The 22,396-nt window shown below is 32.2% G+C and overlaps 1 protein-coding gene across 4 annotated transcripts in view; it reads right to left on the reverse strand.

Moving 5' to 3' along the window:
* LOC106464936 (dual 3',5'-cyclic-AMP and -GMP phosphodiesterase 11A-like) overlaps nucleotides 1-22,396 on the reverse strand; it is a 103,148-nt gene that overhangs the window by 54,307 nt on the left and 26,445 nt on the right. The window contains exons 1-2 of one of the 4 annotated variants that reach the window (XM_022392755.1): nucleotides 17,038-17,073; nucleotides 8,306-8,377 (exon numbers count right to left, since the gene is read on the reverse strand). The exons of 1 other annotated variant lie outside the window; for it this stretch is intronic. The gene's annotated coding sequence lies outside the window, so the exon portion shown is untranslated. Of the gene's footprint in view, nucleotides 1-8,305; nucleotides 8,418-17,037; nucleotides 17,074-21,795; nucleotides 21,851-22,396 lie in introns of those variants that run through there. 2 more of the 4 variants (XM_022392753.1, XM_022392756.1) reach the window with 2 other exon arrangements.

A 22,396-nucleotide genomic window follows, 5' to 3' on the forward strand; every position in this document is an offset into this window, starting at 1 on the left:
AATTTAACTACTAAATTTAAATTATCGGTTAACTCGGCTTCGGGCTATTCGAAATTCTAATACGTAACAAACTATATTTATAATATGTTTATAAACCCCATTTCGTAGTGGTAGAATAACTGGAAAGAAGTTTGTGATAGCTCACAAAACTTACTGGAATCAGTTAGATACACTATGTGGACAACTGAGCATGCGTATAAAGGTTATTCAAAATATTAAAATTCTCTGCTTATTATGAGCCAGCACAAATGTCTTCAAAATACAAAGTTTCAGATCGACGAAATGAAAAATGTTCACGAAACAAACTTCTGTTACTGAAAAATACAACCATGTCGAAAAACAAGCAACAGACAGAAAAGTTTTCTATTTGTACATATTATCAAGCACAAATTACTGTAGAATAAAACCATGTTAGAAAAAAAATTGTCAAACGATACCGCATTCTATCAGTTCATATTAACACAAGTTGCTGTATACAATGCAGCTATGCCATGAAAAGTGGTACTAGAGTATAACCATAGCTCTTCCTGTTAACACAAGGTTCTATTGAATATAACCTTGTGTGAAATAGTCAAATATACATGTGGCATGCAGTTGCCGGATACCTCATTCTCTCACAGTATGTAAATAAGAGGCTCATCTCCCCCAGTTTATCAGTGCTTAGTCCAGTAAGCGTGGTGCTGTCTCTAATTCCGAACCTCTGACAATAGCAAACCAATCAGTCAACAACCATTTTTACTTAACATCATTATTATTATTATTGATATCTTTATTATTGTTTTTGTTTATTATTAATTTTGAGGAATTTTTCACCGGCATTGACAGTCTCTCCTCCCTCCAATTATCTTCAAGGTTCTATTAATAATTCCCAATCCAATTTGACTTCAATTGCACCTGTGCTTTCCCACTTTTAAGTGACGAGGGAAATTTACCCCGCCAAAATTTCTGCTTTTTCTAATTCACGTTACAAATTAATTTATAGGTTAAATATTATAATACACACAAACACGTTATATATTAAATATTATAAGATCTATTTTACACATTATATATTCAAAAATTTACTCACTATTTATTAGGTATATTTGTCAAAGTAGCTATAGTTTAGGAAAGCTAATAAAATGTTGAAGTATGTATTTGCTCTGATAGGCTTAGCTTTATCTACGGTTAGGAATACACGCTAGAGAAGTTTTAACACCAGTCAAAGCAATCTCCTTTCCGTCCAATTACAAAGTTCTATCACAGCATATTTGTCAGCAAGTATTCCTGGCAGCGTGGCGCCGTCCCTAATGTCGAACCACCGCATCAACATCATGCAATTTATATATACACATACATACATACACACGTGTTATCTAGATATCAATTTTTACCTTATTTGACTATGTATTCTTACTATTATGTACTTTATTTACACCAAAGTCCTAATGTAAATAACAGAGGACTGCTCTTTTACTATAAAAAAAAACTGGAGATTAACACTGTTAATTGCTGCTCGACACCATAGTAACAGAGCAAACAAACAAGTCCAGCTTAGCATCTACAACCTAGTATATGATTTCACAAACTAAGCAATTTAATAAAATTATCCTTTATTTTTAAAAACTCGAAATTTAATACACTATTTGTAATATTTTAAAAATAATAAATAATTAGACCTTAAGTAAAAACTTCGAGCTAAGCTTTCAACCGTCTTTATTATCCAGCGCCTTCTCCAAGACATTTTTAACACCATGTACCAGATGTAAAGATGATGATATTACTTTACTTAACACTGTCTCAGTGAATTTTCTATTTTGTACAACCAAAAACTCCACTTGTTCTTAAAGAAAGTAGGTCCTCAAGTCTAGTTATTGTGGATATTGGATAACTGTGTGCTAGGTTTGTCCTTGTATTACTAAAAGCGTAGCATTATCTTAGTTTACAATTCATTTGTCTTTTAAAGTCGCGTCTTTTCATTATGATTTGTCAGTTCCGTTGTATTAAAATAAATATATCTAACTACCTTTTTGAATACGATGTTTTACTACAGTAAAATGGGTCACTTTGTTATCCTCCAAGCGTTTCAAGTATAATACATCTTAAAGTATACATCTACAGTGTTCAAAACTAATATTTATCTTACAGAGAAAAATTAAAATTAATATTGGGATAAAAAGTTCATAGTAGATAAGATATCCTTTATCTTCAATTTAGACAAACAATTAAGCACATTACTTCAAGCCAAGAACTGCCAAGATTAAGGCCAGAAAAGATTTATCTACGGAAGCACTTTTGCCAATGGCTTTTAAAGTTAAGTATTTGTGTAAAAAGTGACGGTAAGGATGTAAGTGTTGGACAAGTGACACAATATATGCTTGTCACCCGAGCTACGACATAAATATAAAATGTTATATAAAGGGCATTGGAAGATCAGAAGCTTTAGTTCTTTCAAAGTTTGTGGTTACAAAAAGACATTAAAAATATTGGTAGTTCACGGTCAGTATCTGTTATTACATTGCTTTCATTGTAACATTATCTTTTATATAGAGGAAGAGGTAAAAGTTGAAGCAAGATTGAATTCACATTTTTATTTCACTTACTTAACAAAAAATCAAAAATTAAAGACATCATGCCACAAAATACACTGTATTAGTGCACTCCACTAAACCTCAAACGCTGTACAATAATATACGGAAAGAGAACTCTGTACTAACTAAATACATAGAGTACTTGGTTTGTGTGTATAACATGAACTGATCAGTTTGAAAACTAATTAATACTTTAATACAAGTATGTGGATTCAAATTATTTTACAGTGGAATTTTAACTTACTTAAACTGTAATATGGTAGAACACTTCGATTTGGTTTATTCGTTTAAGTAATGATGGTACCGTATTTTTAGGAATATAAGATCCATCGGTGTATAAGATGCACCCTTATTTTGAAGCCAAAGTTTTGGGAAAAAAAAATTACCGTCGCATTTGAAAGATTTTTATTGAACAAAAATTCAATTTGATACTTTAAAAATTAGTATATATATTGTTGTAAACACAAAAAAAGCTCAAAACATCAAAATAAGAAAATACCGTAAATCAAAAAAAGGTTTACTGTTATTTAGTTTGGTTCAAAACCTACAAAATCTTCATTGCTTTCACTGTAATTTTTTATTATTATTTAGGGAGCATTATAAATAGTAATGTTTATAAAAGAAAAACATAAACACAATAAACGCAGTGCATAATGCTGTGGTTGAGTTTATAATAGATGATTACAAAGAACTGACGAATTTAAAACTTGTATAGTAGTTATGAAACAAGACTAGAGCGTAAATATATGAAATTGACAATATCATAAATATTCGTATACAAGTTGCTTGATCAAATACCGATCTTTGACATTTTGATAACAAAATATTTACATATTTAATGAACTTTAGTTATAAAGCGCTAATACACAGATGAATACCAAGACAAAGAATAAAAAATTTTGTCGCTGTATGACAATTTGATATCGTATTCAGACACTGACTTTCTCATTCTATTCTGAGAGAGAGAGAATGTGTGCGCGCGCGCGCAAGGATTCTTTTATAGTAGGTGTCTGACTTGGTGATAAATTCGAACATAAATGGACAGCACACAATCCACTTGTTTTAAAACAATATATTCAAAACAAGTCAAATGTATGTACAACAATTCTTTACACTGTAGGATATCACAGTTGTATCTAAAACTCTAAATAATAATATTTTCTTGTCAAAATTCCACACAGACTAGTTCAGTTACTTAAGAACCCAACTGACAAGATGAATTATTTTTCTGTACCGTTTCTTACTACACAATCTGTGATAAATTTACTTGCGTTACCCTGTGGGTTACCACAGTTGTACCCAGAACTTTAAATTATTGGCTCCTTTTCGTCAACGTCCACACATGTGGGTTCAATTACCTCAGAACACCCTTTGACAAGACGAATTCTTCTTCTTTATCTCTGTTATTACAATACTCACTTTAGATATCGCCCGTTACGGCTAAACTAACAATCACTTCACTTTCTCGGCACATACCTAGTCTGTTACTTCATTTTAAGCGATGCAATAGATACTTTACTTTAATGAAAAACTGCTTTATAAACGTGAACATCTTTTTATTAGGACATTTCTTTTTTCTGTAAAGAAACGTATCCCGAGCACTTTGGCAACTAGTCCAGTTTTTGAGCTTATTCATACTATTTCGCAGCTAATAATATTATTTACGTGTGCAAGACAACACAGCCATAATAACGTTTACCTCCTAAACATGAAAACTCAGTTCGTGACAAGAAAGATTCTCGAGACTATGCAGCATGAATACACAAAATCTCTGAAGTAATATTATGGAATTTTCGGCTAGCTTTATTAAAACAGATTTGTTATGGAAAGTATTTGGAATATTAAAGAAAATGTATTAGAATTTCCACATCTTACCGTGTAATTTGAACAGTATTACAGAAGTTATGTAATTGTTTTAAGAATAAAATTCTTGACTAACGTTATAATCTGCGTAACCACAAAAATGTAAAGAGAGAACCAATAATTCAGTCAACAAATACATTCAAAAGCACTGAAAACTCAGAGTTTTGTAGTTGAAGATCAAGATTCTAAAAACGTATTTTTAGTATTGAGATAAAAAGAGAGTTCTAAAACCATTTATAAATTTCTAAAACTAAAACGACAAAAGAAAAACGAGTTCTTGGGTTACATGGGAATACGATTTAAAGCTCCATCTATAATTTTTGTCAGCTACATAGAGCTAATGAGTAACAAATATATTAAAACAATAACAATTTTAACGTTTATTCTTAAGAAGGTTTAGGCGTGACCAATACTAAAACTTAGCAAGGTCAGGATTTGTGACTTTTAGATGTGTATTTTTCCTTTTAGCCGCGGCATAGCGGCTGGTAGAATGGCTACGAATTTATCAAGTACAAACTTTTAGCCCATAGCTCCCGTCATCTCTTGGCCAATTTGAGCTCTAATTATAGTTTTGGACTCAGGAGATCAAACCCTATCGTTTGATTATCTGACCATGCTTAAGGTCTCAGGTTAATTTATTCTAATCCTGCCTAAAATAATTTCAATTTGAGGATAGGCTGGTACAGACCCCGATGAGTAATAAAATCCTATTGGGTATACTCTCGCCCCATGCATGCTATTGCTGGGGCACAAAAACATAGCCAATAAAAAGGAAAAACAAAAGGTCTCAAATTAATTTACACTAACCCTGGCTAAAAGGATTTCTAGTACCGCAGCTATTGAGGATTCCCTCTTATTTGTCCTTCAAATTTAAGTAGGTTACATTCGTTTTTCGAAATTCTTTATAAATGACCGAACATTGATAGCGCTAGAAATTTTCTATGTCACGAAGTTTCGGTAATTATTTTGGGTTAAAATGCTCTATTTTTTTTGGGGGGGGGGGGGGAAGAGATACAATAAAACATAGTGTTTTTATTAGGTGGCATACGAACAGAAGCCTTTAGCAAAACAAAATTTTTCTTCAATACAAATATACTAATTCACACTGGTAAATCTAGAAAAAAAAAGGGATTTTTAAGTTATGATCAACAGATAAAAATATTGTTAAAGTTTGATATTTTTGCAGAAACGAACTGCGTCCGCTTTCCACAATAACGCACTAACGTTAGATGTTGGAAATGTTTATGTATATAAATTAGGGATGCGTTAATGTTTTCCTATACATCTTTTTAATGAGGCAAGCTAGCGAAAAACCACATAGAAAATAAGGGGTTTCTTATATATGCCTAATACTTGTTGTAGGTAAAATAATATAAAACACAAATTGTTTCACTTTACTAAGAAACATTTACACACAAAGCAGCATTTTATTTTCAGAATGGCGGTAACGGGGATTTAAGGAATCGGATTTCATAATCACGTGATCGTAATATGCTGTTAAGATGAATATATTGAAAAGCAATATTCACTTGTTTCAAATTCAATTTTGTCTTAGTAATGGAAAAGGACCACACGGAAACCAATTTGTTTTTATCGCAAGTTTTATAGAAAGATACCTCCCGGAAATGTCATATACAAGCCGAGGGGTGGTCCAGTGCGTTAAAATTGCCATATTTGCTTTAAGTATTTGATTCATGGCAAATTCGCGACCATTCGACACAACAATGTCGTCAAAGATAGATATATATGGGTTGAGAAATGCCCGAGAAAAGACATTTGAATAGCAACATTTCAAATAAGCCTTCATTCTTCTCCATAGAAATGGAAAAACTTGTCCAGCGAAGAGATTACGACAGTAATGGACTTTCAATTGATTGATTGGGAAGGATGATTTCAGAGCAACGCCTTATCCACGAATGGTTAAGAAAACCCCATGTGCCACCGACCACGAAAGCTATTGAAATGAAGCTCCTCGTGTCGTTATTTAAAAGAAATGATTTAATGATTCACGAGCTCCCAACCCACCTGGAAACTAACAGCAGTTTTCACGAGAAAGATGGCCGAAGAAAATGGAATTACAACAATCCCATTCGATTACAAACTCGTCTGTTCCCCAGAATGAAGTGCGATTGACTTTATGCTTTTCAGTATTAAGCTTCTACCATAGAGAGCTGGGTTCAATGGTACATGCTTTTAACAAAAACAAATATTACATAATTGTTTATAGTAATTTTATTATAAAATCATCTTATCTCCACGAGCATTTGATAAATAGCATAACACGCGTTTTAAAAACAAAGGTGGTAAAATAAATACATTTTGAGAACTGATTGATTAGAACTGCGTTATTTCCAAGCTATTGATAGCATTACTTATTTCAACGAGACATATTCACCTACAGCTTAAAGCCGAAAAATAATCTAACAGGTGGTTACAAAACATTTGCAAGACAAAAATATTTTTCCTTCGCATTTTGTTTACACGATCAATTTTTGTTAACTAAGAACATGCATCACCAACAAGAACGTTTCGAGTCTGCACAAGTAAAAACAATGTCCCTGTTGAAAAGTGGTTTCCTTTCTAAAGTTATTGCTTCTGTGAGTTTGCTTCATTATACGAACAGGCATATCCCAACATAACTATCTCCTATTGCCTAGCAAATTAGACTTTTCTCTTAGCCTGCAACGTAATTAAATATCCAACATTTTTTACAATATAGAAGTTGATTTGCTATTTATACAGTTCTTCGAATATTTTAGTAAAATAAAACCTTATATTTGTCAAATACGTATATTGCTTTTTTCGGAACGCGCTTATCAACAGTATGCGAGTACACGTTATGTGGGATGAACAGAGAGTTATATGTGGTAGAAAGGGAATAGAACCTGGTTGAAAACAAACGTACATATTTCTTATTTATTTATTTATTATAATGGAGATTTATCTTATTGGTTATCCTCCTAAATTCAAAATCATGCTTCATAAAATTTATGATGATAATATTATTAATCTAAAACAGTATATACGCACCAAACAATGACATGCTGGTAAGATGTGTACACATTCTTGTATTGTCGGTAAAATAATCATGAAATAGTTCATAAAATATAATTTTAGTAGTTGAAGAAAATAGTAATAATAATTCTTAAATTCTATTCTTGAAATATATTCTGAAGTTTGTACTAAAAGACCAATATTTTATTCACTAAACCATGCGTGTCTTGTTTAACATGTCCATTTAGGGGTGGGGGGAATTAACTACTCATGTCATGTTAAAATGTAATGCAATATAAACGATACGAGTTCAAACTCTTACCACAGCACTTGGATGTTTAGAGAAAAGTGAAAAGGTTCTTCTCAAATACTTATGGTGTTTAAAAATAATTTATTTTACATATTAATCTAAAGATGAGTTTCTGGTGGTTCCAAACACTTTAGATTTGTACGAAAACGGTTTTTAATAGAGTATTTTAAGTCGTCTAGAAGGCTGAAGTTCGATAGGGTGTCCTTATTGATTTTGTTGAAGGGAAGGAAAAATGGTTTTTACTTTACTTCCTTCCTAGGCATTTATTAATGTTCAAGGTAAGGTCATGTAATATTTGAAAACAGAAATTATGCTTCTTGATAAATGATGAAAACGTTTCACCATTAAACCACTTTTTTTTTGTAAGAAAAAAATTAAGCAATCCTTCAGATGTGTAACAATAATTTTTATGGAACTTGATCTAAATTTGTGATTAACGTTGTGTTACTAATAAAATATAAAGGTTCTTGTGAAATAAGGGTTATTTAGATTAATGTAGAAAATTTAAGTATAACACATACGCCTATTAGCGCAAAATATGTTAAGAAAAGACTAGGAACCTACTTACAGTATTACTTTGGTGTGAAAAATCTTGAAAGAGAAAGGTTTGTTGTGTTAGAGCAAATCCACACTGTGCTGTCTGCAGGAAATCGAATCTCGTTATAAGTCTAAACTAACTGCTGTCCCGCCAAGGTACAAAATAGAAAGGAGAAGAAATGTTTTTATACACTCCTCATAAGGTATTTCTGATAAGTTGAAATGTAACTTAGAACTTTAATTAGCTTAGCCATACCATTTCATGCCTTTAGTACTTCAAAATACCTTAAGAATATGATTACAACTAATTATTACAGATTCGCAGATTCATTTCGAGTTTATCAAACAAAGGAAATATTGTCTAAACAATGTCAGTGCAAACTTATCGGTCCACAATATAAAATAATTTACACGTATGCTGGAAAGTACGAATAAACTTTTTCATAGATTTAGTCCTAAATTCCACATACTTTTAAGTGCGAAAAGTTTGATATTTGAATTTAATTAATTTAATTTTACTTTTGCTATCATAATTAGCTGCTTAAAACAAAGCGAGTCCAGCACAAGTTGTATATGCTAAAGAAAGACTAATTCGCAGCATTGTTTTCTGTTTCAGGGTAAGCAGGAATACAAGTTTAAGATTTCAAATGCACGCAGTCATATTTGTAAGAAGTTAAATCTAATTTTCACATACGTTTAAAATAAAACTGGTATTTTCATTTACTTTGCAGCCAATGAGAGAAATGTGAAAAGTTTTCCAAAAGAAATTTATACTACATGATGAGTTAAACTACTGGCAGACAAACGAGAAGCGATATAGTAACATTTAAACTTTAAAAAAATTGTTTGCTTGTTTCCGAAATATATTAAAATATCAGTAACTTTGTCCCATTCTCACATGCTTGGTATTTTATTTCTGATTATTGGCATCATGCATGTTACGAAGATAACACAATCATATATTTCTGGTTACTTCCAGCCTTAAGCTGGTCTTAGTCTTCTCGCTGGATTGTTGGAACTTAGTGGCCATCTTACAATGTGGATGTCGGACCAATGACCTGAAAGGGTCCTCTTGTTGGCCACTAAGTTCCAACAATCCAGCGAGAAGACTAAGACCAGCTTAAGGCTGGAAGTAACCAGAAATACATGATTGTACTGCATCTTACAATGTGGATGTCGGACCAATGACCTGAAAGGGTCCTCTTGCTAGTCCTGTATTTATAGGTTGCTGGTGCTTTGGCCGTTTAGCAGAGTTTTCCCATTCTTAATGGTGTGCAATCGTATCTGTTGGAGTAGCTAAGCTTGTGTATATGGTATTAACGAGACAAATTACTAAATTAGTGTTTTGGATTACATGGTTTCTGCCTTCTTGTCTCTTAACCATCCAACACCTTTAATCATTTTATCTATCATTTCAACCTTGATTTTACCTGCACAACGCTCAATCCTTTCTTTTTGACAGTTGTGGCCTTTGTTACTTACCAGCTAAAACGTTTCAAATCTCTTGTTGTGGAAGTGTTTCACTGAATTCATCTTCAACCAAGACAACCATTAAACACGTGCATCTGTTCTTCAACCTAAACTACTATAAATAAACATTTATCGGCAATAATTGACCAATGTGGCACTGTTTCTTTGTGCTTATCAAGTAAATGACGTTTCGGCAAGTGTTGTATAGCATAGAGAAAAGTTAACTCAATCTTGTAGAAAGCAGACATATTTTATCTACTCTCTTAATTAAAATACAACAATGATTTTGTCTCTTTCGTTAACATATCGCTAACAAAAGATTCGGGATTAAACGAACCACACTGTTTTGTGCGTTAAACTCCGGTTTGAGTCTATCACTTAACATTTCCTTTAATCGCAATTCATGTTCACTGTTGGCCTTAAACTTAGGTTGATTACATTGTTTTGTGCGTTAAACTCCGGTTTGAGTCTATTACTTAACATTTCCTTTAATCGCAATTCATGTTCACTGTTGGCCTTAAACTTAGGTTGATTACATTGTTTTGTGCGTTAAACTCCGGTTTGAGTCTATTACTTAACATTTCCTTTAATCGCATTTCATGTTCACTGTTGGCCTTAAACTTAGGTTGATTACATTGTTTTGTGCGTTAAACTCCGGTTTGAGTCTATTACTTAACATTTCCTTTAATCGCAATTCATGTTCACTGTTGGCCTTAAACAGGACTTAAAATTGTTCTCTACACTTAGGTTGATTACATTGATTCAGCATGCGTGTTTTAATACTTGCATATTCTTTGTATGCGTGCAGTTAACCACCTAGTGGTGGAACCAATACCGCCTAAAAAACATGGACATTTATATTCACATACCACAGTGGAAGTTTTGAAGATAGGTATACTAATCTTAAACATAAAAAATTATATTGTAATTTAGACTTACTCGCCCGAGTTGTCTATGTTTTTGCGACGAAACAATAAGTCTGAAACACTGAACCTCAAAATTAAAAATTACACTATTCCATACGCCATTCTCACATAACATACATCTTGCAATAACATTTAAAAACAACTTGTAGCAGTACTGCACTACTGAACATGCGCACAAAATTTACACGAAATGACTTGATGGAATTAATTACGAAGTTGGTCGTAAATAGAAAACAGAATTGTTTTTGACAAGCAAAATGTCGATGTTTGAAGCAGTTATGCATAACCTACAGGGCAACAGAAGAATAGTTAGAAGCATTACAGTTGCTTTATAATACAACATACTTTGTTATTTTCCGTCCCCTAATAATGTAAGATAGTTATGTTTTGTGCCGCTTACCAATAATATAAAAACGTCACCCTTTCCACAAGCTGTCGGAAAACATCTGTCCGAAACATAAATCATTGCTACTGGTATCATTAATATACAATAGTTTCACTTTATCGTTGTTTAGAAAAAAAAATTAATATAACGATAAATAGGACTTAGATTTCCAAGAATTTAAAAGATATAACACCAAAGTTAAATTTGAAAATATCCGTCTCAGTTTATCATCTTAGATAGTACTTACAACTTCAAATTTAACTTTTCTTTTTTTAAGTAAAACAAAAACTGGAAACATATAGAGCAATAAAATAACAAAATATTTCATCGTTGGAAAAGCAAGTTAGAAAATTAGACTATAATCAACTGTTTAACTGGATTAATACAAAATATATTTTGGTAAAATTAAAAAGCAAACAGATTAACAATAGTGAAAAAAGATTGTTACAGATGATCTTAATAAAATGAACTTCAATATTTTCCAATTACGGTGTGACTTAGAAAAGCGACTGTTAGTCAGTAGTTTAAAATTTTAAATTCCACCAATAAAGGTTCCAATCTGAGTATTGTTTATTGAATTTTGAAAAGTTCCTGCATTGACTATCTAAGCACACCATCTGGCGGGAAAGCAATAAATCCTTTAACAACATAAGAATTCAAGTAAGTGGCATTGCTTCAAGATCTTTTATTGATCCCAATTGTGGTATAAAACCAATATGAATAAATTTTTAATTGCCTGAAATTCCTTAAATAATAATGAAAATAGTTATTATAAAACCTGTTAAAAATGATGTAGTTAAATTAAATAGATTGTTAAATATTAAAGAAATATTAAATAATAATAAATTTGCGAAACTACAAAAAGATGCAACTAAAACTAGAGAAGATAAATTACAAAACTATTTATTAAAACTGAAAAAGGATAATTAATTGGCTGATAAAAGAATATCAAATAAAACCAGTTGTTTCTCATTCTGTGTCACGTATTGAGTTCATAAGATGGATGTCTAATTAAACCGATAGTGTCTGGGATATGTATATACAATCATGAGATCATAGAACTTCTAGTTCTCTTGTTAAGACCATTAATTAGAAACGAACATGCAACTAAAAACAGTTTTTTAGTTCTCTCAAAAAAGGTATTTTAATTTCAGTAATGAAGTACTCTTATCCTAGTATTCCTTTGGATGAAACCAGTATATGTACAGAAGTTTGTATCAAAATAAGAACAACGAAACAAGTTTGTGTTTTGTCGTTTAAGTACGTGTTACAGAAACTCATGTTTTAACAAAAATTGCATATTTTTCATATTTATTACCAGGTTGATGTGGTTACTAAGAGATTAGATTAGTCCCATAACTCGCTAATTTGTTCCTATGTCACCATGAAAAAATGCTGACTTCAAGAATGTTCTAATTTTAAATCATTATATCGAAACCCGGTTTTTAGCCTTATAAGTCCGCAGACATTCCGCTGTGCCACTGGGGGGCTCTCATTTATTCTCACTAAAAATGATAAATTTGAATGTAAAATTTCTATAAAACTTTCACTGGTTTGTATTTTAATTTCGATAGTTATATACCATTGTCTTTTTAAAAAAAATCTGGTTAAAATACGGATTCGTTGGGCATACGAGTGAAATAGTATTTTTTTTTTCACGGAGATAAATATTATGACGTTTATATATATATTAAGTATATTTTAATATGCATTATAAATCAGTTAATTCACAACGACTTAAACAAAAGTACTTCTATACCACCCAACTGGAATGTAGCTAAATAAAATTATTTAGTCCGTTTCCTTGTATACGGAAAGAGTATACTGATTACGAACCAGGTACGTAAGTTGTCATCGAACTTACCCTCAAGTGGAATTAAGATGCTATCTTACGTTTGCATGCAGATTATAGTTTTTCAGATCTAGTGATAATTACCTACGTTCCCAGCTTCCAATATGTTATAGAATATGTTATAGGAATACAAGTATCCTAAATGTATTTCAGGTTATTTTGGTTCCATTACTAGGTGGTCAACTGTTCTCACAAAAGAACATGCAAATTGAAAATCCACGTCATTTTCAAGAGGTACGCACGTATAAGGACAACAGTTAACGAAAACTGTGAATAATTAAGTCTTAATTAATAAATTTAAACTGACTTGAAGTCTAACCATAAAAAGTCGAATATCCTGCTACTGACATATGCTAAAATACATCTCCGGCAATGTTGATGATCGCACCCACCATCAACGGAATAATAATTTCTCAGCCCTGTTTATGTACTTGTTAACAGCAGAAAAAAAAATCAAAAAGTCTAGTCATACATGTTTTTTTATCTAATGGAATTATCAGAACAAAACATTGAATTTGTAAACATTTGTATAAAAAGGTACCATTAGCATAAAACGACAAAAACAATACTCTAAAAATTAGCTTTTAAAAAAACCATTTTGATTTTACAATTGTGCAGTAGAAAAAGGTTAAATTTTAAGAACACACACCTACCTATGCGTATAATTTTTTTGCGTATTTCTTTTTTTATCTTCTTTACATTCACACGCAATGGATGGACAGACATCCGTCTTCTTAAATTATGTCATCGTGTAAGATGTTCTTCACTGTACACTAACCGTAATTGAAACTAAATGCTTTGACAAAGTTAAGCAAGACCAAATCTACTCTGGGCTAAACTTTGTCTTGGTGAATGGAAATCAACCAATGGAAGGACCATTAAGTTGTGGCAACACCCCACATAAATCACGTGCAATACAATTAGCGTTCAGCCAACTTTCCCAACAGACCTTCCAAGGTAGGATATTGTAACTAGTCCAATACACTTCCCTGCACCTTATTATTGTGGTTAAGACAGAGCCCCCCCAACTACTATATGGTGCTCCTCTGTGGAGAAAAACTACTTCAATTGTGAGAACATTCAGCAAATCTTGAATGATAACTTAAGGTGGAGATATGTATCTCAGTTGTTCACAAGCAGCACGTAAGCTATAGGGCAAGTTTCATATACATGTTCTAGTCAAAGGTTAAAATATATATTAAATCACACTATGCAGTTCATGAACCATTAATTAGAAGGCTCATGGAAAGTTGTGACATCTTCAGACTAATTGACTATTAAATGTTCAAGGACTTGAGTTGCGACAGATGTCTTGACAAATTTCAAAGGTCAAAGAGAAGTAAGCCTAAGCTAAGAAACCAAAGTACAAGCATTAATATTGGCAATTTTGGTAAAAATGCTAATTCATTCACCTACTTAAGACTTTAGGCATGCCCTATTGATCATTCACTCCTCATGGTAGAAATCTCCAAAGTTTTTCCAAACATTTTCAATTAATGGAATCGAATCAACGAAAAATAACAGTTTGTTTGTTGTTAAGCGCAAAGCTACACAATAGGCTCTGTTGCGCCCACCAAGGGTATCGAAACTCGAGTTTTAGCGTTAAAAGTCTTTAGATTTACTAAAGAGTCACGCCGAAAAATAAAATCAGAAATCTTACTAGCTATCTTAAAAAGCCCTAAATGGAATGAATTAGACGTGCAGCTACTCGGAGACTAAGAGTTGATTTAGACGGTCTAGCCTTAAATGCTAATGTAAACTCGGAAGATTAATAACGTAGTGGTGGATTTCGAGAAATTTTTTATTCAACGGATAACAGGATCACAATTTGAGTGGGATATTATAAGCAGTGCTATGAACATTTCTGCCAAAGAACTACATTGGTCAAAGGAGGAGATATAGTTCCATAATGATCAGCTAATACATTATAATGAATTAAGGGATGCAGCAACATTTATGTCTTATGTACTAACTGTTAACAAGTTTACTCTACAGACTGTTGGCAGATCACCTGATACAGCCATCATTTAGCTTATGATAAAATTATTTATAAAAGTTTTGATAATAATAAAAAAAAATGAAAAAAACTTTTAAAAATTTTGAGCAATACATAAACATCTTCAAAATTTAAAACCATACTACAGTTATTTGAATTGTAAATACCCAAAAACTAAACCTACCAAGTTTCGGATTATTAGTATAGATAGGTTAGAATAAAATCATTAAGGCAGTTTTGGAATTATATTCATATTCTAACATATACTGATTGTATGCTCATTTGTATAGATTTAGTACTGATAGTGTTTTATAAATGCTTTTCAAATGCTTTCGGTCCACCTACCTCAACCGAAACTTTGTAAATACCCCTACGCAAAGTACTTACATTGGAATATTACTCGGATAAATTAGCAGCACTTGTTATCTAAAAAAAAAACTACAAGCTGCTTACAATTGTTCTGTGCACCAACTCCAACATCCTGATGTACAATCAGTTGAAATCACCGTTTTAGATACACTTAGTGTTTGAACTTGTGCAGTTTGCGAATACTTGTTTACATAATGCTAATAAAATTTACAAAACTTTAAAACACAAGTCCGTGTTCGTTATATATTATTCTAAACAGAATACAAACTTTATAGTATTGATACTTGTTCGTGATTTCTTAAAAACTATGCTAGATATTGAACCTCGCCGTTCCTGAAAAAAAATTGTATAGGATAAAACTATACCTTTTAAAAATTTTCATTACATGCAAAACATTTGCGGTATGTATATCCACAAATAAAACTTAAGTATGTTGAAACTTTTTAATTAAACAACAATACTTCCCTTTTAAAGACGTGATATGTGGGCATGTATTGTTTCTACCTTGTACAGTAATAGAAATTAAAACATTTTCAGTTACAAGGTTTCCGTACAGTGATAGCGGTAATACGTGGTTAAAAGTTAGTTTTCTAGTCACTTCTTTCTTCATGTTTTGATAGTTAATGTATCGTCTGCCCGCTGGATATTATAAAAGTACAGGTAACGTTGTGGTATCTGTTCATTGGATGACCGATGACGACGTAGCGAAAAACCACAGCCGACCAATGCTTTGGAGAGGTGACGTTGTAGACAGAATAAATAGAACGAGTTTATCTGGAAGTTTGAGCACTTATATATATTTTATATTCAGTCGAAAAGAAGTTCCATTAGGCGATTGGAAGGAGAGAAGACCCGTACTCTGAAAGACAACGGTTTTAGTTTCTTGTGAGAGAAGAAACTAGAGGCTTTTCTAATAGGACCAACTATATTGCTGTCTGTGTGGATACGCTTGCAGTTTTCATAAAGACTTGTTTTTGTGAATTTTGTCTAGTTATCATTTACATGTAAAAGAACTCGGTTCGAGTTATAAATTAAAAAACACTACACTTATTTCACACAAATTATATATTTTTTAATCGGTTGTACATATTAAAACTTCTGTTCTCAACTTTTCACCAAATTTACCTGGCAATATCAGGTGAGACAGACTCGTTTGCATGAACATTTAAAATCTTCGGCATGTTTTTAATTAAACACATTTCTAGAAAAAATCATTCTTTAGTTTATTCTAAGGTAAATATCTTCAGAGAATACGTTAATAGACTAAAAATAAAAAGTCCTATTAATTAAATAACAACGCTATTTTTAATAAATACAAAGATGTTCATTTATATCTATTTTAATTGCTCCTTTCTCTTGTATTTAAAACGTATGTCAGTACTTAGACTCAGACCTAAAAGCTTTATATGTTCCGAAATCTGATAGTTCATTGATAAATTACTTTAAGTTTGTAATTGCTTAGTCACATGCTTGTAAATTAATACTGTTATAGATTCTCTGAAGGGCTACAGTGAGGGTTTAAATTTCAAGGGTTTATTTAATCCTGCAGCTGTATTTTTTCTCGGATAGGTGCACATATTAGATGTACAAAACTTTTGCACGTTCTTTGAATATTTCATATCACATGATGTTGTTTGATAATGATGGAATACTGCCTGGGGATAAGTGTATATCATAACCAACTATACAGGAAAAGCTCACTATTATCTATATCTTACTGTAATAAAATTGTAGTATTTGAAGTGCGTACAATCTAAGGGCCTACCAGTGTCTCACGTGATTTTCACGTACGAGTTTGTTCTCTGCATATTACACCCGAGAGTTCACGACTTGAATACTGAAGTATTCAATAATTACCCGAAACATTTGAGCTTTTAAATTTCTTTCCTAATGCCACGTCACAGTAAGCGACGAACTAAGGACGCCATGACACCAGGTTCTTGTGACTGAACTGGTCTTGTACGACACGATGATGATGAGCAAAATTTATGCTTGGAAGATGCGCTTAGTTTACGATCTCATCAGTCAACCTCACGCAATTTGAATGTTTTCAATCACCTATATAGTATCTAGACCTACCCACCCTCTATTTGTGTTGAATACACTGGTCGTTACCTTAAATAATATTATCGTGGCACCAGATTCAGACATACCACTTTCAGAAACATGATTAACATTATATTACAAACACCTTCATATAAACGAAGAAAATCAACAACTGACGAAGTACTCTGTCATAACCCGCTTGGAAAAGTTTGTATCAAACAGAACGTGCAAACAAACTAGTTTAATCGTCATAATGAAACGTTAAGAAATGAATATACAGAAGGGAAACATTCATAACAATAAAGCTTTTCATAAATTGTGTGCAAACTTTTGCATAAAGTAAATCCACTTCTGCCTTTCCAGTCTTTACCGTGAAATTCAAAGTGGAACACGGGCTTTATTTATTTTTTTTTGGGGGGGGGGGGTAAACTCTGTAATAATCTATATATAAAACTTAAAATCTCTGTGTTTGGTTATTTGCCTGCCGCGTTCACTAAGCACTGCACATTTCCCTCAAGTGAAGGTGCGCAAAGCGACAATTTTTCGTTGATAGACGCGTCTATCGTCTACTGCCGAACCGGTAATTTTATCATTGACATACAAATTTTTGGCAAGTGTGAGTTAACATTTAATTTAAAATATATATAGCATTATAGACCTATTTAGTTATAGATCAAACCTCACACACAAAAGAAATGTGCACATTAAAGCAAATTGAAAATAATATTATACATATTTACATTTGAAATTTTAGTATTTGAGGAGGGATGACGGGGGATGTGGAATACAGCTAGGCTTATCCTGTTCGCCAGAACGGGTACTCCTAGGTGTACAAGATAATCTAAATATTCTCCATAAGGGCCTATTTATTCTCCCCAGTGAAGGAAAAAAACAAAGCAAAGTTCACAAGGAAGCCCTGATTTAAAACACATTTGATTCAAACATAATTTTTTTTTTCATAAATTCACAAAATATTTTTTACCTATCGAAATATAGAACCAGGAAACGGAGAGAGTAGTTTGTTTGTTTTTTTCGAAAACCCCGGCAACGCCGCTAGTAGGTTAATAAAATTACATTGTCCTAAAACTCATATCAGCGACTTGTATTTATTATAAAGCAAGAGATAGTCATTTAAATGGCTCACGTAAAACGAGATTAATTATTTCACAAATTATGGAAAACAAGAAATTTCAACATTTTAATAGATATTTAATATTCAACAGGGATAGGCAGTCGCTTCAAACTGACAATATTAAAATATATTTGTATATACTGTAGCACACAAAATAAATCCAGATAATTAAATGTTCTCTAAATTGCATTAATAAACTTTGACCTGATAATAATCCATAACAATTCAATAATCATTACTATAGTAATGAAATTATTACTATAGATTAACTAAAGTTAAATTATAATCATGGGCGTCCGCATGAAGGGGAAAGAGGGAGCCATTTGTCCCTCCCTTACATTTGACAAAAAAATTGCATGCATTATGATGTAAACTTAGTTATACTAAATATTAAAGTTTTACTAATACTGTAATTTTGCGTTTGAATTTAAGCACACGACATTCTTTTAGTCTGTTGACTTGCACTGTAAAAGCTGTTCCCCGACATGCATGTTTTGACCCTGCCCCCAAAAATATTTCTGTGGGCGCCCATAAACCAACTAATACCTGAGCGAATACTCTACCTCAGTAAACTTTATAAAGTTCATACAACTGATTAAGAAAACGCTAAAGTTTTCCATTTTGTTGATATTATTCGTCGATAGTACAAACGTTATATTTAAGTCAGTGTTCAGAACAGCGGGATTTTTCGAGCTTGACCTACTTCTTAACTTAACGAAGTCGTGAAGAACTGCACATCAAAAATGAAACTAGAAGAACCGTAGAAAAGTTATTGATGGATAAAAGTATAGCTGACGGTGTTAAGAAGGGAGTTCACGACTACACAAAGGTTATGCTGTAAGGCAATTCAATCATTGTTTAAGAAGACTTGAAAAGCCTAACCTTATATGCGATCGTAAGTAAACAATATTCTTTCAACTGGCTTGTGAAAATGGCTCGCGTTTTTACAAAGTAATGTGAAGCAAGCGTTAAGTGACACAGCTACTTTTACTTTGTTTATAATGCAAGATTCCAACTAAGTAAGAAGTTAGGCTCTCTGTGTGTTACTACCACTTTCTCTAATACGAAGTTACCGTCTTGAATAATTTGGTCTGTTCGATTCCATTAGTGGAAAACACAAAATCTTGTTCTAAAATGCGCGCTAACCTATATACTGTCAACATTAGTTTTCAACTTATAAAGTATATTTTTTGTATCTGTGACATTATGATGAGCGAAAAGCTTTTAGTAAAACTATTTTATCAAATCGATTTATACAAGAAGAACCAGATTAACGTCAAACGTTGTCTTCATTAAGTGTTTCAAAGTGACGCATCTAAAGCTTTCATTTAGTGGAGTATTAAGCCGCGTGTGTAATATTACAATATTGAAGTGATATAGCTACATTTTTTCTTTTTAACTTTCATTTAGTTAAGCAAGTTGTTTTTGTTTTGTTTTTTCGACTTAGGTTGTTAATAAAGATCGCATATAATACACACACACACACACACACAAAATGTTTCCGCTCGTGATTATGATTTATCCTACAGCTAATATTTCCACTAGTTCTGTTTTCTGGAACTTTGGTCAGACTGACAAATAAATGAAGCTAAAAATAGATGGCTATCAAAACTCACGCACGGCATTTTTTCACATTCTGTCCTTATCGAAATATGCACCTTGATACAGTGTCATAACAGTCACTTCCAAGGTTAATAACATCTCAACCAATTTTATAACTAAGGAAAAAAACAGTTAAATGAACGAAAGTCTCTTCAGAAAATCTGAAGGAAAGCGAAATGAATAGACATTTTCCAGTGTGTGTGCGCTTAATACCTCTAATTTTACTGCTTATGCCTTCACTATTGCCAAGAGGTATAGCAGCAAATAATGTGGGTAAACTCCTTTATTTGATGGTCCAGACCAAGCGGTAGTATAGCTATGAGAAGTGTGTAAACGCTATATATCACCCAAATTAGACATTGCAGCTTTTATTAGGTAGAATAAATGCTAAACATCATAAGATATATTGCCCAATGTAAATGTAATTTTAGCATTAGCTTATGAGACAAAGAAATAAGAGCTCAAAACTATATTTCTTCGTTACAAAACAAAATATGGATTGGCAATACTCGACTTTTCAGGTAAAGTTTTATATCAAAATTAGATACTATAAAACGAACTTTTGAAAAACACTTGGTGGTAATAACTGATTTAAGACAGCTTTGTGATGTTTCGTGAATATTTTACGAAGTGTAAACATTGAAAAAGGCCTCAGTATATAAACCGAAATGTCGTGTTACTCTAGAAAACAGTTCAGTAAAACCAAAACTAGTTATCTGTAATAAAATTGCTCATCTCTCAGATGTTGTTACTCATAAAACTAATTCAAATCTGACAATTAGTAAGAAAGCTAAAAAACACAAATAATTTGATAAATCTCTTCTATTAATGTCTTGTTCACTCATGTTTTCGAACAACAACAAATTATATACAAAAGCACTCAAAAACGTTTACAACATGAAAATAGTAGTCAGGCAAGCCACAATGTTTATAACATGAAATTGTGATAACATTTATTTTAAAACGCATCCAAATCGTTATCCAGTCTTTTTGGGAATAAACAAAATTTTAGTTAAAGTATTTATTTTAGGCTTAAAATGTAGATGTAAGTAAATTAGCAACATATGAATAATTTACTTTCTGACAAAAAGCATAAATTCTCTAAAGAGATGCTTGCTATATATATCTCGTTTTCCTCTGAGGCTGAACACAAATATAATTAATGTTGCAAAAGACTTAACGTGAGGTGATTAAGGACGAAGGTGGTTAAGGTACTTAAAACTTTGAATAATAGTCGTTTTAAAATGATAGCATTAATTACATGGAATTGAGAACGAATATTTAACAGTAAAGTTTTTCATGAGCTTGAGTCGAAGCTGCCAAAATGACTGAAGAATAAAGAGCAACTGTTGCGTAACCTCAGTACGGATGAAAACAAGCTTATTTTAAGATGCATCATTTTTGCTGGTCTTAGGATTAAGCGAGAGTAAATGCCTTGGTTTTATGGCGTCGTTATCCATCTGATCTCAGTCGTAGTTACTAGACTACACAAGTTACATCACTTAACTACCTTCACACTAGTTTTGCTACAAATGTAAGCTCTGTTACTAAGTGCTGAATAAGGGTATAAAAGAGAATGTAAGAATTCACCTCTCTCGCCCCTTAACAATGCACTTAATTTAACTCTGTAAGAGAAACTTAAACATATACGACACCTAACAGCATCGGATATTAAGACGATTTGACAGCGAAATTTTAAATGGCGTACTTGCCTCACTAAAAATACACAAAATCACAAATTACTTCATCTTCATGGTGAAAGTTTCTGGCATTATGGTCCTTCTCCAATAGTTCAAAACCAACTGTTCTAGGCTGGATCAAAGTATTATTTTCCATTAACTTTAAGTGACTTGTATAGCGATTCATAAGTTAATAATAATAATAATAATAAATTTAAGCAAATGTAGTGTAATACGAAACAAAACTGTTATGATTTAGATAGTTTTAGCATAGCGCGAGAGTTAGATTTAGTTATTTATAGAAGCGATAGATTATCGCAGGTTCGGTTACGTAACTGTTTATGAATCATACGTTGTGTAGTTCAACAGCTGTAAACTGGCGATTTTTATATTACTGCGTCATGTTACTAGAACCTTTTGAGTTGTTTTAATTGAGTGTTATTGCATCATAACATCTAGTATTGTGTGGAACGTTCTAGACCTCTGCCGTAGTATAAATACATCTAGACTGCGTGACTGAGTTGGACCATTGTTAGTATTACAATTTATCCCGGACGAGTCTCAAATTTATTACGTAATTTATTATAATTTCGAATAGCCTGAAACTGAGTTAAATGATGATTTAGAAATTCAATATATATATATATATATGTCGATATGTATCC

This window comes from Limulus polyphemus, unplaced genomic scaffold (assembly GCF_000517525.1).
Source record: "Limulus polyphemus unplaced genomic scaffold, Limulus_polyphemus-2.1.2 Scaffold1789, whole genome shotgun sequence".
NCBI lineage: Eukaryota > Metazoa > Arthropoda > Merostomata > Xiphosura > Limulidae > Limulus > Limulus polyphemus.